The sequence below is a fragment of the Panthera leo genome, chromosome D1 (genome assembly GCF_018350215.1).
Source record: "Panthera leo isolate Ple1 chromosome D1, P.leo_Ple1_pat1.1, whole genome shotgun sequence".
NCBI classification, from domain to species: domain Eukaryota; kingdom Metazoa; phylum Chordata; class Mammalia; order Carnivora; family Felidae; genus Panthera; species Panthera leo.
This window is the reverse complement of record NC_056688.1, coordinates 104,246,760-104,261,440: the sequence shown is the minus strand read 5'-3', so window position 1 is coordinate 104,261,440 and position 14,681 is coordinate 104,246,760. Positions and strand designations below refer to the sequence as shown.

General features: G+C 40.7%; 2 protein-coding genes across 3 annotated transcripts in view; both read right to left on the bottom strand.

Annotated features, from left to right (window-relative positions):
• Positions 1-14,681, bottom strand: part of OOSP2 (oocyte secreted protein 2) — a 60,408-nt gene that overhangs the window by 4,463 nt on the left and 41,264 nt on the right. The gene's annotated exons all lie outside the window — the stretch shown is intronic.
• MS4A3 (membrane spanning 4-domains A3) overlaps positions 1-14,681 on the bottom strand; it is a 29,665-nt gene that overhangs the window by 13,339 nt on the left and 1,645 nt on the right. Inside the window, exons 1-2 of one of the 2 annotated variants that reach the window (XM_042904463.1) lie at positions 2,216-2,282; positions 719-1,221 (exon numbers count right to left, since the gene is read on the bottom strand). The exons of the other annotated variant lie outside the window; for it this stretch is intronic. The gene's annotated coding sequence lies outside the window, so the exon portion shown is untranslated. Of the gene's footprint in view, positions 1-718; positions 1,222-2,215; positions 2,283-14,681 lie in introns of those variants that run through there. 2 annotated transcript variants of the gene reach the window in all.

The following is a 14,681-nucleotide window of genomic DNA, read 5'->3' as shown; positions in this document are numbered from 1 at the left end:
ATGTTCAATAATGTGGTCAATTGAGCTTTTCTTTTTTAATGGGAGAAGTGTAGATTTCCTGAGAACCCATTAAGTTCACCTATCTGGCTTTTAGTGTGTGTCAGGCATTGCACTAAATGTTTTACCCATTTAACCACCATATGTCTCACACATCCATATAAATAGGTACTGCTGCTATGATCCTTTCCATTTTGCAGGCAAGAAAGTGGAACACCAGAAGACTTAAGTAATTTGCCAAAACCCACAAGGCCAGCAATTTCAGGAGCTGGAGACCCGAACCTGGCAATCTGGCTTTCAGAGTATCGTTACCGTCCCTCTGAGCTCATGCAGAAACTCACTTACTAAATCTTTACTTCAGATGTGTCCAGACCATCTCTCATTCCCACAGCCGGCAGCCGAATTTGGCGGCAGCCACTTGGATTATATACATCTAAGAGGTGTGTGTGTGTGTGTGTGTGTGTGTGTGTGTGTAGGTGGTGTCCGCGCCCGTGTCTTTCCAAAGAAATAAGTAGACAATTATGTCTAACATTTTCAACACCAGAGGAACAATCAGACTCTAAGGGGAAGCCATGCTCACAGCTGAAAGTTCCAAATCTCTACGTGACAACCAACCAGAACACTCTGCAGACATCCTCACGGCCCACTGACTCTCCTGGGTGGCACCCAGGAGACAAGAAAAAAGGGGGCTTTCTCTGAAGAGCGAATCTGTAGGGTTTACCTTGGAGGCTTCAAGCGTTGGAAGACGTCCTGCCTCTGAAGCAGAGTAGGAGACGCTCAGTAATGATAGCGATGATGTCCTTTCTGGAAAACTGCAGCCTCTTCGGACTCAGGCTTAACGTACCTTTGCCTGAGGCAACACTCTAGAGGAGTCGGTGAAAATGTGGTGCTGGCTGACTGCAGAGTGTGCCAACCACACGGGCACCTGGGACCACTCTGCTTTCACTGTGCGTCCCCAAGGCTTGCCGTTGATTAGGAAACTGGCAGCAGGAGTAACCGTCTGCTGGCCCTGTGACATTGCTTAACATATGGTTGGACCAAGAAATGCAAGCAGGAAGTACAGGGAGATGGGTGGGAAAGCATTGTGGGATGGGGGGCGTCGAGCAGTCACTTGCCCAGTAAGAAAAGAATGAAGTCAGATAGTAAGAGCAGCGTCTGGAGGAGGGAGGGTGGTCACACGCATCCTTACGTTCAATTCTCACAGGCTTAGACAGGCTGGTTCGTCTGCCAACGTCAAAGATACAAAAATTAGGTAAATTGTAGTTTGATGGCATTGAATGATTGCTGCGTACCAGTCGTTGCTCTAAATGCCCTGCGCGCATTAACTCACTTCAGCCTCGCAATGACTCCAGGCCGAGGTACAACGGGTAACCCAATCTCACAGAAGAGAAAACTATGGCATAGAAACGTTAACCAGCTTTCCTAACCGGATCCGGTGCCCGGCCAAGCTGTGTGCAAACCTCAGGCTCTGGGTAGGGTGAAGTCAGTGTCATGCCTGCTACTTCCAGTGTGATTTGTAAATAATGATGCCTCCTGGGGTGCCTGGGTGGCTCAGTCGGATAAGCATCTGAGGTCAGCTCAGGTCATGATCTCATGGTTTGTGCGTTCGAGCCTCACGTCCGGCTCTGTGCTGACAATGCCGAGCCTGCTTGGGATTCTTTCTCTCTCTCTCTCTCTCTCTCCCTTTCTCTCTCTGCCCCTCCCTCACTTGCTCTCTCTCTCTCAAAATAAATAAAGTTGAAAATAAATAAAGAGGGGCACCTGGGTGGCTCTGTCAGTTAAGTGTCCGACTTCAGCTCGGGTCATGATCTTGAGGTTTGTGAGTTCGAGCCCCGCGTCGGGCTCTGTGCTGACAGCTCGGGGCCTGGAGCCAGCTTCGGATTGTGTCTCCCTCTCCCTCTCCCCCTCCCCCGCTCATTCTCTGTCTCTGTCTCTCAAAAATAAATATACATTTCCTTAAATTTAATAAACAAATTAATTAATTAATAAAGCCTCTCTTCACTTTCAAAAGTACCCCAGCTCAGAAGATACATTATTGGGAAAGTGAATAAAAAGAAACCTCATTTGTGAAAATGGTGTTGGGAAGCCAAAAGCAGGCAGCTCGCACACCCTACTGCTTCCCTGGGATGGCAGAGCCCACAGGAAGAGACCTCCCTTCTCAAGCCATACTATTTTGCCTTCTTTAATACCCAGCAGAAGACAGAAAGGTGTTTCTCACCTCACCACCCTCTCCTGGCAACAGCCCAGCCGATGAGAGACAGTCACACTCAGCCAACAAGGAGCCCCTACACTTAGAATTCCCTTTTTCCCCCAATGGACTTTTTGTTTCTAACAGCCCTCCCCAGCTCCACCCCTTTCTCGATAAAAGAGTGGTCCTCCCCTTCCTTTTGAGGATTTTCCTATGGTTTGCTGTAGCTTGCTTTTGTCACTTTGCAATTCCCTACTATTCCTGCACCAACCCATTTTTGCTGGTGAAATGACTGGCAGTTTTATTTTTAGGCTTAACATTCCACAATCATCTTAAATAAATAAAGTGCCCTTAAATAGATGATGGGAAGATCAGAGCCAAGAGGCAGTAGGGCAATAAATCACATGTGGAGATTCAAAATGCAATCTTTAGGAAGGTCACAGGACAGAGTCTGGAGGGGGCAGCCCATGACTGGGTGAGGTCCTCATTCTAGAAACTGGAGCAGAAGGGGAAACTCGGTCACAGAAAAGAGAAAAAGAGGCCGGATACCATGACCGAAGGAGCGCTCTGGGAGGGGACATGGTGAACTTGGACTCTGAATATGAAGTGAGCGGAGGCCTGGCAGCCAGGAAAATGTAATCGTGTGCAGGAGCTCTGTGACCAGGGCTGGTACCCGAGCCTGGAGTAGAGACTCTGGAGCTTTGGATGACAGAGAAACTCTAAACATAAGGAAATAGCTAACAGGATGGCCGCAAAAGGTATGTTCCTCATGTTTCACTTTAGCCAGAGCCATTGCAAATGGAATACTGATGAAACAGTAGGAGGAGAAGGGCGGGGGAGGGACAGGGGATGTGGAGGGGGGAGGAAGAGAGGGAGGAAGAGAAGAAGAGGAGGGGGAGGAGGGGGGAGGGACAGGGGATGTAGGGAGGGGGAGGAAGTGAGGGAGGAAGAAAAGGAGAAGGAGGAGGGAGAGGAGGAAGGAGAGGAGGAGGAGAAGGAAGAGGAAGAATAAGAAGGGAAAAGACAAGAAAGTGCTCTCAGGGAAGGAGAGGAAGAAATATGAGTAAGTGAGGAAAGGAGTAGTTCCTTTTAACATACTCGTTTTAAATTAAGAACTGTAGGAAAAAAAAAGAGCTCTGAAAGGAAGTTAATTAAACTCTAAGACTTCAGTTGTCTCGTTTGTAAATATAAGACCATAGTACCCACCTTAGAGAACAGCACGTATAAAGATTAAATGACAGAATGCATGTAGAGGTCTTAGCAACTAAGATCTTTACATGCATTGGAAATAAATGAATAAAAATGGGAAGGCTCTTCAGTTCCTTAGAGAGAGAGAGAGAGAGAGAGAGAGAATTATGAGAAACTGCTTTCACGATTTGCACAGATGACTTCTGCTGGTGTGCAATAGTCCCTAATTTCAAGAGAAAATGTTTTCAAGGATGCTGACTAGCTTTTGGTGCTGCAGTAACATAATGAATAATCAAGCTCAAAATTCAAGTTGTTAATTTCCAAAAGGAAAAAAAAATGAATCTTGATTTGAATGAAGTCAATATTCCAGCTGTTCATCCACATGGGACCCATTAAGACCTTGAAAAGTGATATTCTCAAGCGTTGTTTGTCTTAATCCAGTTACTAAGTACTGTTTGCATCCTTGCTTTTATCCCTACACCCAAGTGCACGCTAATGTGTGCACATACCTACTAAAATCATGCTCTTCTTGGGGCAGTACCTTTATATATCTTAGTAAGCATATGTATTCTTGTTAAGAAACAAAATTAGTTAACCATCTAAAATCTCTGACTTTGAAATATGTTCAATGTGTCTGGCTCATTGCTTACTAGTTTATAGCTTTGCAAGTTTCTAAGTCCCTGCTTGGAAACCATGCCCTGCCAGGTGTGACGTTACTTAGTATAACCATAAGACAATAAAAGGTTGTGGTAGACAAAGATTGCTGTTACTAGGGTCTGGAAATTGTGAGCCATCAAATAAAATGAAACCAATGATCGGAAACAAGCCTTATTCTTTCCTGTTTTAGCCTCATGCTATTTTTTTAGACAAGGCGGGGAAATACACTTGTACAGATCTAGTCTTAGACTTTGGAGGAAGGCATTGCATTTTTAGAGTTGCTCAGGAAACCAGGAAGAGTTATCATGATATTGTTGGCAAAAAGCGAAATAGCCTACATAGAAAACATTAGTATAGTGTTCCTCCTCAACTTCCAACTACCTCGTGGAATCATTTGGGTGAGCTTCGCTCACCAAAGAAGGACTGTCTCTATTCTCAGTTGTTCTCACTGTAGTAAAAGAGCACTGGAGATGGGTTTAAGAACTTGTTCAAGGGCCAAAGGGTTTAGGAGATACTCAAAGCTGAGCAGTCCTCAGATCCTAAGCCACAACTGGGGAATATCCTCAGAGTCAATGAGTGGGGTGATTCCCAAAAGGTAGCTAGGGGTCTGACTTGTCTAGGGGGTCTGGTGACTGAGGAATGGCCCCCTCACCACCAAGAATGATGTTTGATCAACTCAACACCCCTAAAACAAATAATACAGTGAAGAAATGGGCAGAAGAGACAAATAGACACCTTTCTAAAGAAGACATCCAGATGGCTAACAGACACATGAAAAGATGCTCATCTTCAGGGAAATACAACTCAAAACCACAATGAAATACCACCTCACACCTGTCAGAATGGCTAAAATGAACATATCAGGAAACAACAGATGTTGGTGAGGAAGTGCAGAAAGGGGAACCCTTTTGCACTGTTGGTGGGAATGCAAACCGGTGCAGCCACTCTGGAAAACAGTATGGAGGTTCCTCAAAAAAATTAAAAATAGAACTACCCTATGATCCAGCAATTACATTACTAGGTATTTATCCAAAGGATACAAAAATGCTGATTTGAAGGGGCACACGCTCCCCAATGTTTATAGCAGTGCTATCAACAATAGCCAAATTATGGGAAGAGCCCAAATGTCCATCAACTAATGAATGGATAAAGAAAATGTGATATATATATATATATATATATATATATATATATATATGTCATATATATATGTATATGTATACATATATATATACACATATTCAAATACTACTCAGCAATCAAAGAGAATGAAATCTTGCCATTTGCAACAATGTGGATGGAACTAGAGTGTATTATGCTAAACAAAATAAGTCAGGCAGAGAAAGACAAATATCATATGATTTCACTCATGTGGAATTTAAGAAACAACGGATGAACATAGGGGAAGGGAAGGAAAAATAAGATAAAAACAGAGAGGGAGGCAACCATAAGAAAATCTTAAATACAGAGAACAAACTGAGGGTTGTTGAAAATTAGGTGGGTAGAGGGATGGGCTAGATTGGTGATGGACATTAAGGAGGGCACCTGTGATGAGCACTGGGTGTTATGTGTAAGTGACGAATCACCAGGTTCTACTCCTGAAACCAACACTACACTGTATATTAAATAACTTGAATTTAAATAAATACATTTTTTAAAAAGTTTCCAAATTAAGAAAAAAAAAAAGAATTTTGTGTAGTCAATGTCCAGGACAGTCTTAAAGATCCGCATGCTGCTGACTGAAGGATCAAAGTGGTCTCACTGAATTAGCACTGGCAGGTGCCTGGTGGGAGCATAGCTGCTTCTCAAGTGTCAGATGCCCATGTGGAAGCTGGAGGGAGCAGCCTAGTCAGAAGGAGCCCAGATCTCTATCTTTCAGGCCCCAAGGAAGAGTAAAGGTCTAATTTCCATGCCAGTTGATGAGAGAGGGGACCCTAGGAGACACCAGTGAGGGGGGCATTGAGGAGAAGATCCAGGTTTAGGAGCCTCATATAAGCCACAGTGAATCCCTGCCCAGACCAGGGGCTTTGCATAAAACCTTGTGAGCAAGAACCCCTAGTCCTGCAACAGAAGGGATAGTGTTGTCTGAAGAATGCTATGGGTGGAAGATGAAGCACTTTATGTGGGGACTTTATCCCAGGAACAAGAGAAAGGGCAGGAAGGTCTACTGCACAAAGCCAAGTCCATAGCAGTCTCTGCATAGAAACCACGCCCATTGGAAACCAGCCCTGTCTTCATGGGCAGTGGGGACGCTGAGATGCAGGAAGGCATACCAGCTGCTGGCCTTGTCTGGAACAAGATCCTGGGTCTTAGACATGAACCTCTAATGTGGGGAAAAAAGTAGCAGAAGAAGGAGCTTCTCGCCTGGGTAGGGCCCATAAGTGAGTGACTACAGGCCTTTGGTCCAGCCTATTACATCAGCAGACACATGTTCAATCGATATTCAGGACTAATTGGAAGATGCATAGGCACCCACTTCTATTTCTAATCAGGATATGAATTTGGCAAGATGTAGTGCTAGCAAAGGGGTCACATGAAAACACAATCATTTTGATTATAGAGCCTGTATTTCTTCTACTCTTCCAACGTAGTAGTCCCAAATCAAAAGATCACATTGAATGAAATAGAATGAAAAATAGTGATATTTTAAAAGGTCTCCTCATAAATAGTGATCCTGAACTATGAAAAATATTGATATTCAAAAGGTCTCCCCATAAATAAAGAGTGATCTTGAACTATGAAAAATATTGATATTCAAAAGGTCTCCCCATAAATAAAGAGTGATCCTGAACTATGAAAAGTATTGATATTTAAAAGTCCTCCCCATAAATAAAGAGTGATCCTGCACTCTCTACAAGTCGGAGCGTTCTGTATTGTATATAAACATTAGAATTCCTTAGTGTCTACTGCTTTTCTTCTTTGGAGAAGACTGAAAAAGTATTTTAGGGTCAAAAGCTGTTTCTGAAGGAAATAGACCCTATGCTGTTCTAGTCAGATTATTCTGTTGACAACTCATAGGAAATAAAGTCCAAAGCTAGTAGAGAAATAAGAACCAACAGAGCAGTGATCATTAACTCACACTGCTAGAACACTGCTTTGCTCTGGCTGGATTCCTTGGGACCAGAGTTTCCAGATAAAATTCAAAAGTCCCAGTTAAATTTTAATTTCAGGAAAACAACAATTTAAAAATATATATAACTATGTTCCATATGATATTTGATTATTTAAATAAAGTCTCAAGTATTGCATGGAATATAATTATAACAATAATAATGTTACCAGAAATCCAAGTTTAACTGGGCATCCTGTATTCTGATCTGCTAAATATCCTACACCTTACTTAGGGCACAGATTCCACTCGATTCTCTTGGATTATTCCTATTGCCAGACATGTTGTAGGCTCTATGCTACCACTCTGCCTCTCAGCCCACCATGGTATTAGACTTCTGGTTTGTAAGTGGCTATGGGGCTCCTCAGAAAAGAGCAAAAGAGTTGGCAGCAAGCCCCAAGTGAAGCATATCTACAGGGATCCCACCCTGATGGATCTGCCCCAACTTATTGGCCAAGTAGACCTTCTGAGCATCTTCCAGTGGCTTCTTGGTAAGTCATTCTCTGAGTAAGCCATCAAGTTACTCTTGCCTCCTCACAGTCAGCCTGCAGATTTTTACTGGGTAGTTTGGGGGCCTTTTAATGGGCTATTTGGGGAACTCCCTGCAAGCTGTGATCAAGAGCTTACCTGGGTCCCTCCCTAGATGGGCTGTGATTGAACTACTCAAGTGTAAGATGTTGGGTGCCTCAGTCCAAATGTCTTTAGATCTGTACTGCTCTCCCCCCACTTCGTGTTTCCATCTCCTTTCCATCTTTCCACTAAAATCCCTATTGGCCTTCTCAATACTTTTTCTTTTAGGAGTATTTCATAGAACAATTTTAATTCTTTTTTTTTTTTAGTTTATTTGTTTATTTTGAGAGAGAGAGAGAGAGAGAGAGAGAGAGAGAGAGAGAGAGAGAGAGAGAAGGGGAGGGTCAGAGAAAGAGAAAGAGAGAGAGAGAGAGAGAGAAAATCCCAAGCAGGCTCCACAGTGTCAGCACAGAGTCCGAGGTGGGGCTCGAACTCACTAGCTGTGAGATCATGACCAGAGCCAAAACCGAGAATCAGACACTTAACCAACTCAGCCACCCAGGCACTCTGAACAATTTTCATTTTCTAATAAAACAATAAATTCCAGTCAAAAAGTCTAACTGATATACATTAAATGTATCTCCATGCAGTTGGGTTCATATGAGATGGAGGTATTGTGCCTTGTAGTCAGGCTAGCATATTTTCTATGTCAGGTTCATTGAACTGTAATTTATATACAGTAAATTTCCTCCTTTTTCAGGTGTATAGTCTTCTACATTTAGCTAACATTCATAGAAGCGTAAACACTACTGTAATCAAGCTAAAACAGCTACACATCTACTAATTCTTGGCATGTTGAACTTTTTTCTTTTTATCTACAATTGATCTGGAACTCAATCATGTCACTAAAACCTACTTCTCAAGAAAAAGAAGCCTTACTCTCACCTGTCCCTTGGCACTTCCCAAGGAAAGCAGGAATACATTTGCAAAAGGGAAATCGGCAGGTTTTAAGCATATGAGCTAATCAATACTAACTCTTTGACAGCTTTGCCTGGGGCCGAACTGAAAAACAAAGTACCTATTATTATATTGGCTTTGTAAATGTTCTGAAGCAGAGAATGAACATATACACAAAACCTTACATTGCTATGGAGACTCAGGGCAGGCTACCTGCTACAAATTTACAAGAGGAACATTTAACAACAGAGACATTCTTGTGATTTTATTTCCATTTTTTGATTTCCAAAAAGGACTGGCAATTATTTAAGGGACACCTTAACCAAAGAGTTATTTTGAGACTGTGCAATCTTTGCATGTTCGACTTTTCAACCCACCAGTTCTTGTGATATATTGCCCAACTTGAGAAACCCACAGTAGATTTTATACACATTCGCCTGCCTGAATGATGGTGAAAGCATCTGTACATAGGGTGAGGTCATAAAAGAGATACAGACTGAAATGTTGGGCTCCTGATGCCTGGGTGGGGGAGGGTCTTAAGACTCACAGTGGAGTTCACCTGAGTGAGAAATAAACTTTTGCTCATTTCAGCCAGTGACATTTGAGGTCAGATTCTGGTAGCAGAACCTAATCAATACTATCTGGTGCAGCGGAGAAACAAGCTTATACTGTTTTGTACAACTGGCAGTGTAAGACCTTAAATTTGCGTTCATTGACTCCTAGATTCGAACTGTTCAACAACAGTCAAGTTGCTCTCAACTATTATTCAAGAATAGTCTGGGGTTGATGATTTTCCTTAAATAACTTAAAAAAAAAAAAGAAGCACACAAGATTACATAAGCAAACAACAACAACAACAACAAAAATCCATAAGGCAGTGGTGGGGGCAGGGTGGAACAAAGGACTTGTTCCTATATTTTTAAATTAATTCTAGAAATATAGACTTGATTTAATAAGCTCTTATATATCTTGCGCACAATGAAAGAAGAAAATTAAATGGAATTTAATGGAATGCGGTTAAGAAAAGAGATCCCACAATCATATTCTACCCGTTGCTTTATTTTCTCAAATGGCATTCAAGGTGGTCTTCAACTAATCCAGTTAATGGTTACCTTGACATCTCAGCAAATGGGAAAAATGTCCTTCCGATCTTCAGTCTTCCCAATATTAGTATATATTATTACTATCTGTACAATTGCCTGAGCAAGGCATCTAGTTGTCATGCTTCATTATGATTTATTTCCAAACCTACTTTAAATCCATTTGGAAATTCTTTTTTCTATTTCCAAAACACATAGAAAATTAGTCCATATATTTTCCATTTCTACTGCCACAAAGGCATGATAACATCATCACTTGCCTTAATTACTTATAAAATTCTTATAATGCCTCTAAGCTACTGCTCTTATCCATTGTTCATAGGGTAATAAGATTGATTTTTAATAATTTGTTTTGAGAGAGGGCAAGTGGGGGAGGGGCAGAAAGAGGGGGACCGGATCTGAAGCGAGCTTTGTACTGATGGCAGAGAGCTCAATGTGGGAGAGCCCAATGTGGGGCTCGAGCTCATCAACCATGAAATCATGACCCGAAACAAGTTGGTTGCTCAACCAACTCAGCCACTGAGGTACCCCTGATTTTCAAATATAAATCAGATTACATCACTTCCCTGCTTACAATGCCTGCAGTGACTTATCACTTTACTAAGATAAACACAAAACAAAACAAACAACAACAACAACAACAACAAACAGTACATGTTCCTCCTGGTAGCCCAGACAGATTCCCCATGATAATATATTTCTGTGGACATGGGTATCTGTTTCTTATTTTGGTAAATGACTGAATAATAAAATCATTAAAGACAGTGCACAAAGCACAGTATAATTCTCACAATTAATGGATATTTTATTTACTTTTTGTAGAAGTGAAGCTAGGATGTATATAATTGTTAACAAAGCCTTAAGGGTAGCAGATTTATATATGATTTGATTTATATCTGACTTGTTTTACTCTTAAATATCTAATGTTCCCTGTTTTATTTGGCAGGAAGAGAGAGAATCTGAAATGAGTTCTAATAGAACCACATGAAATGGATGGTTTTATATGTCAAAATTACTTTCAAAAGTTTTTAAATAATACAGATACTACATATAAAATAGAAACAACCAGAGGTGCCTGGGTGGCTCAGTAGGTTAAGCATCTGACTTTTGATTTCGGCTTAGGTCATGATCTCATAGTTCGTGAGTTTGAGCCCCACATTGGGCTTTGTACTGACAGCACAGAGCCTGCTTGGGATTCTCTCTCCTCTGTCCTGACCCCACTTGCTCGCTCTCTCTCTCTCCCTCTCTCAAAATAAATAAACTTAAAAATACAATACAATACAAGCCATTCAATTCATGATCATTAAAGATGATGGGAGAGTTTGTGAAGGGCAGACTGGAACTGAATTTGTTCTGGCCTCATCGTTAAATGTTTGTGTGAATTGAAGAAAGATGCCTTCCCCTTTCTGACACTGCCTGGGGAATCAAGTGGCAGGACTGGAGGCCCTTCTAAAATCCAGCCACATCATCACCTTCATCTTGTAGCACAAAAATACTTTAAAAACTTGTTGCCTCACACCCAATAATTTCTTTTGCCCCAAGCAATTATTCATCCTCCTCTATATCCTCCTAAATCTGTTAGTATAAAATATTCTTATTTCCAGATGAGGAAAGGGCCCTCTCTGTTCATAGGTATGAACTCTTTTAGTTTTACTGAGGGCTGTGTAAACACTTTAGTGGTTTTCTAGAGAACTAAAGGTCATCAATTTAAAATGATTTGAGTGGGCATTGAGGCGGGCACTTGTTGGTATGAGCATTGGGTGTTGTATGTAAGCTAATGTGACAATAAATTATATTAAATAAATAATAAAATAAAACTATTTGAGGCAGCACGGGGTAGTGGCTAATGGCAGAAAGACCGAGATCCAGATCACCTACTTTTTGTTTTTATTGTTTTTTTTATTTTTCTAATTTTATATTTTATTTTTTCCAGCCTTTTTGAGGTATAATTAGCCAATAAAAAGATGTGTATATTTAAAGTATCCAATGTGATGTTTTGAAATACATCTATATTATGAAATAGCTTGACAATCAGGCTAATTTTAATATTAAATCCACCAACACACATAGTTACCTTTTTTTGTGAGGAGAATACTTTTTTTAATTTATTTATTTTGAGAGAGAGAGCAAGCAGGGGAGGGGCAGAGAGAGAAAGAGAGGGAGAGAGAGAATCCCAAGCAGGCCCTCCACTGTCAGCACAGAGCCCAACGTGGGGCTCAAATGCACGAACCGTGAGATCATGACCTGGGCCAAAAGCAAGAGTTGAACGCTTAACTGACTAACTCATTCAGGCACCCCTGTGATGAGAATTCTTAATATCTAGTCTCTTAGATGATTTCAAGTACACCATACATATTTACTACGGTCACCATGCTGTATATTGTTTCCAGAACTTATTCATCTTACAACTGAAAATTCATATGCTTTGACCAACATCTTCCCACTTCTTCCCCACTGTTTCTCTGTTTCTATGAGTTACATTATTTTAGATTTCACATGTGAGTGAAATCATGCAATACTTGTCTTTCTTTGTCTGACATTCTCACCATAATGCCCTTCAGGTTCATCCATGTTGTCACAAATGGCAAGATTTTCTTCTTTTCATGGCTGACTAATATCTATATTCATAATATATGCATAATATGTCATGTATAACACACACATTTTTATCCAGTTATCCCTCGATGGATGTTTAGCTTGTTTACATATCTTGGCTGTTGTGAATAGTGTTGCAGTGGACATGGGGGTGCAGATATGTCTTTGAGATGCTGATTTCACTTCCTTTGGATATATGCCCAGACATGGGAGTGCAGGATCATGTGGGAGACCCATTTCTAATTTTTTTGAGGAAGCTCCATATTGTTTTCCATAGCAGCTGTGCCAATGTAACACTTCCAGCAGCAGTGCATAAGGGTTTCTTTTTCTCCACACTCTAGCTAACGCTTGTTATTTTTTGATTTTTTGATAATAGCCTAGCAGATGTGAGGTGATATCTCGGGGTCTGGAGTTGCATTTCCCTTATGATCAGTGATGTTGAGCACCTTCCCACATACCTGTTAGCCCTTTGTATGTCTTATTTTGAGAAATGTCTGTTCAGGTCCTTTGCCCAATTTTTAATCTGGTTGTTTTCTTGCTATTGAGTTGTAGGAGTTCCTTATATATTTTGGATAGTAATCCCTTGTTAGATGTATGCTTTGCAAATATTTTCTCCCATTCCATAGGTTGCCTTTTATTTTGTTTCTTTTGCTGTGCAGAAACTTTTTAGTTTGAGGTAATCTACTTGTTCTTGCTTTTGTTGCCTGTGCATTTGGTGTTGTATCCAATTCATTGCCAAGACCAATGTCATGAAGCTTTCCTCCTATGTTTTCTTCTAGGAGTTTTACAGCCTCAAGTTTTTAATGTCTTTAATCCATTTTGTGTTAGTTTTTGGCTGTAAGGTAAGAATCCAATTTTGTTGTGTGTGTGTGTGTGTGTGTGTGCAAATCTAGTTTTCCAAAACCCATTTATTGAAGGGACTATACTCTCCCCATTGTGTATTTTTGGCAATGTAGGAGTGCCACCATCACTACTCCATCTTTGTTCTTCCATCTTGTTCATGCCTGAGCAATGACCTTCATTGGGGCTATGTGTTCCACATGGAGAGAAGGTTAATGTGTGCCCAGACTGGAATGCAAGAAGGCTTGTTTTGATGGTCCCTAAAGTGACATCCAGAAGGCTCCACTTTAGGTAACTAGTAGACAGGACTGGTATACAGAAAGTCTCACTTTAGGTAACTATCCTGTCATCTCACCACTTTGTCCCTCTTTCCATAAAAGCTGGGTCTGGCCTGGGCAGAGAATAGCAGCAGAGAACGGGGGTGGAGAATAGCTGTGTACTATCTGGATAACCACCTGCCTGCCCCCATCCTCCCTGTCGGTAAGTAACCCTGACTAAAACTCTATGTAAATAGCATAGACTGGCTTCCTTCATTTTTTGGTCTTGAAGTGCTCTCACAGGCTGGAGGATACTTTACTGACCCTCCTCCACCTTCTAATAAGCATCTTCATTGAAGATTAGTTGGTTATATAGGTGAGGGTTTATATCTGGGCTCTCTATACCATTCCATTGTTCTATAATATGTTTTTATGCCAGTACCATACTGTTTTGATTATTATAGCTTTGTGATGTAATTCAAAATTAGGAAGTGTGATGCCTCCAGCTTTGCTCTTAAGACTTCTTAAACTATTCAGCCTTTTTAGTTCAGCCATATGAATTTTAGGATTTTTTTTAACTTCTGTGAAAAATGTCATTGGAATTTTGATAGGGATTACGTTGAATCTGTAGATCCTTTTTGGGAGTTCGGATATCTTGACAGAATTCTTCTAGCTCATTGACTCAGGATATTATTTTGTGTTTTCTCCAATTCTTTTCATCAAGGTTTTATACTTTTCAGTGTGCAGATCTTTTACCTCCTTGTTTAAATGTATTCATACGTGTTTTGTTAATTTTGATATTATAAATGGGATTTTTTAGATTTTTTTTTCATACAGTTCCTTGTTTGTGTGTAGAAATGCAACTGGTTTCTGCATGTTGATTTTTTTTTATCCTGCAATTCTACTGAATTTGCTTATTACTCTAGCAGTTTTTCAGTGGAGTCTTTTTTGGTTTTATATATATTAGATTAGGTCATCTGCAAACAAATAATTTGACTTCTTCCTTTCCAATTCAGATGCCTTTTCTTTTTCTTGCCTAACTTTTCTGGCTAGGATTTCCAAAATTATGAATAGAAGTGGTGATGTTTGACAAAATTCAACATCTTTTCATGATTAAAACTGTCAACTGACTAGGTACAGAAGGATTTCCCCTTCACATAAAGCCTGTGTCAGACAAGCCCATAATGAACACAATACCCAATTGTGAGAAGCTGAAAGCTTTGTCTCTAGGACTAGGAAAAGATCACCAATTTTAAGAGAAGCTGGCAAATGATTTAACCTAT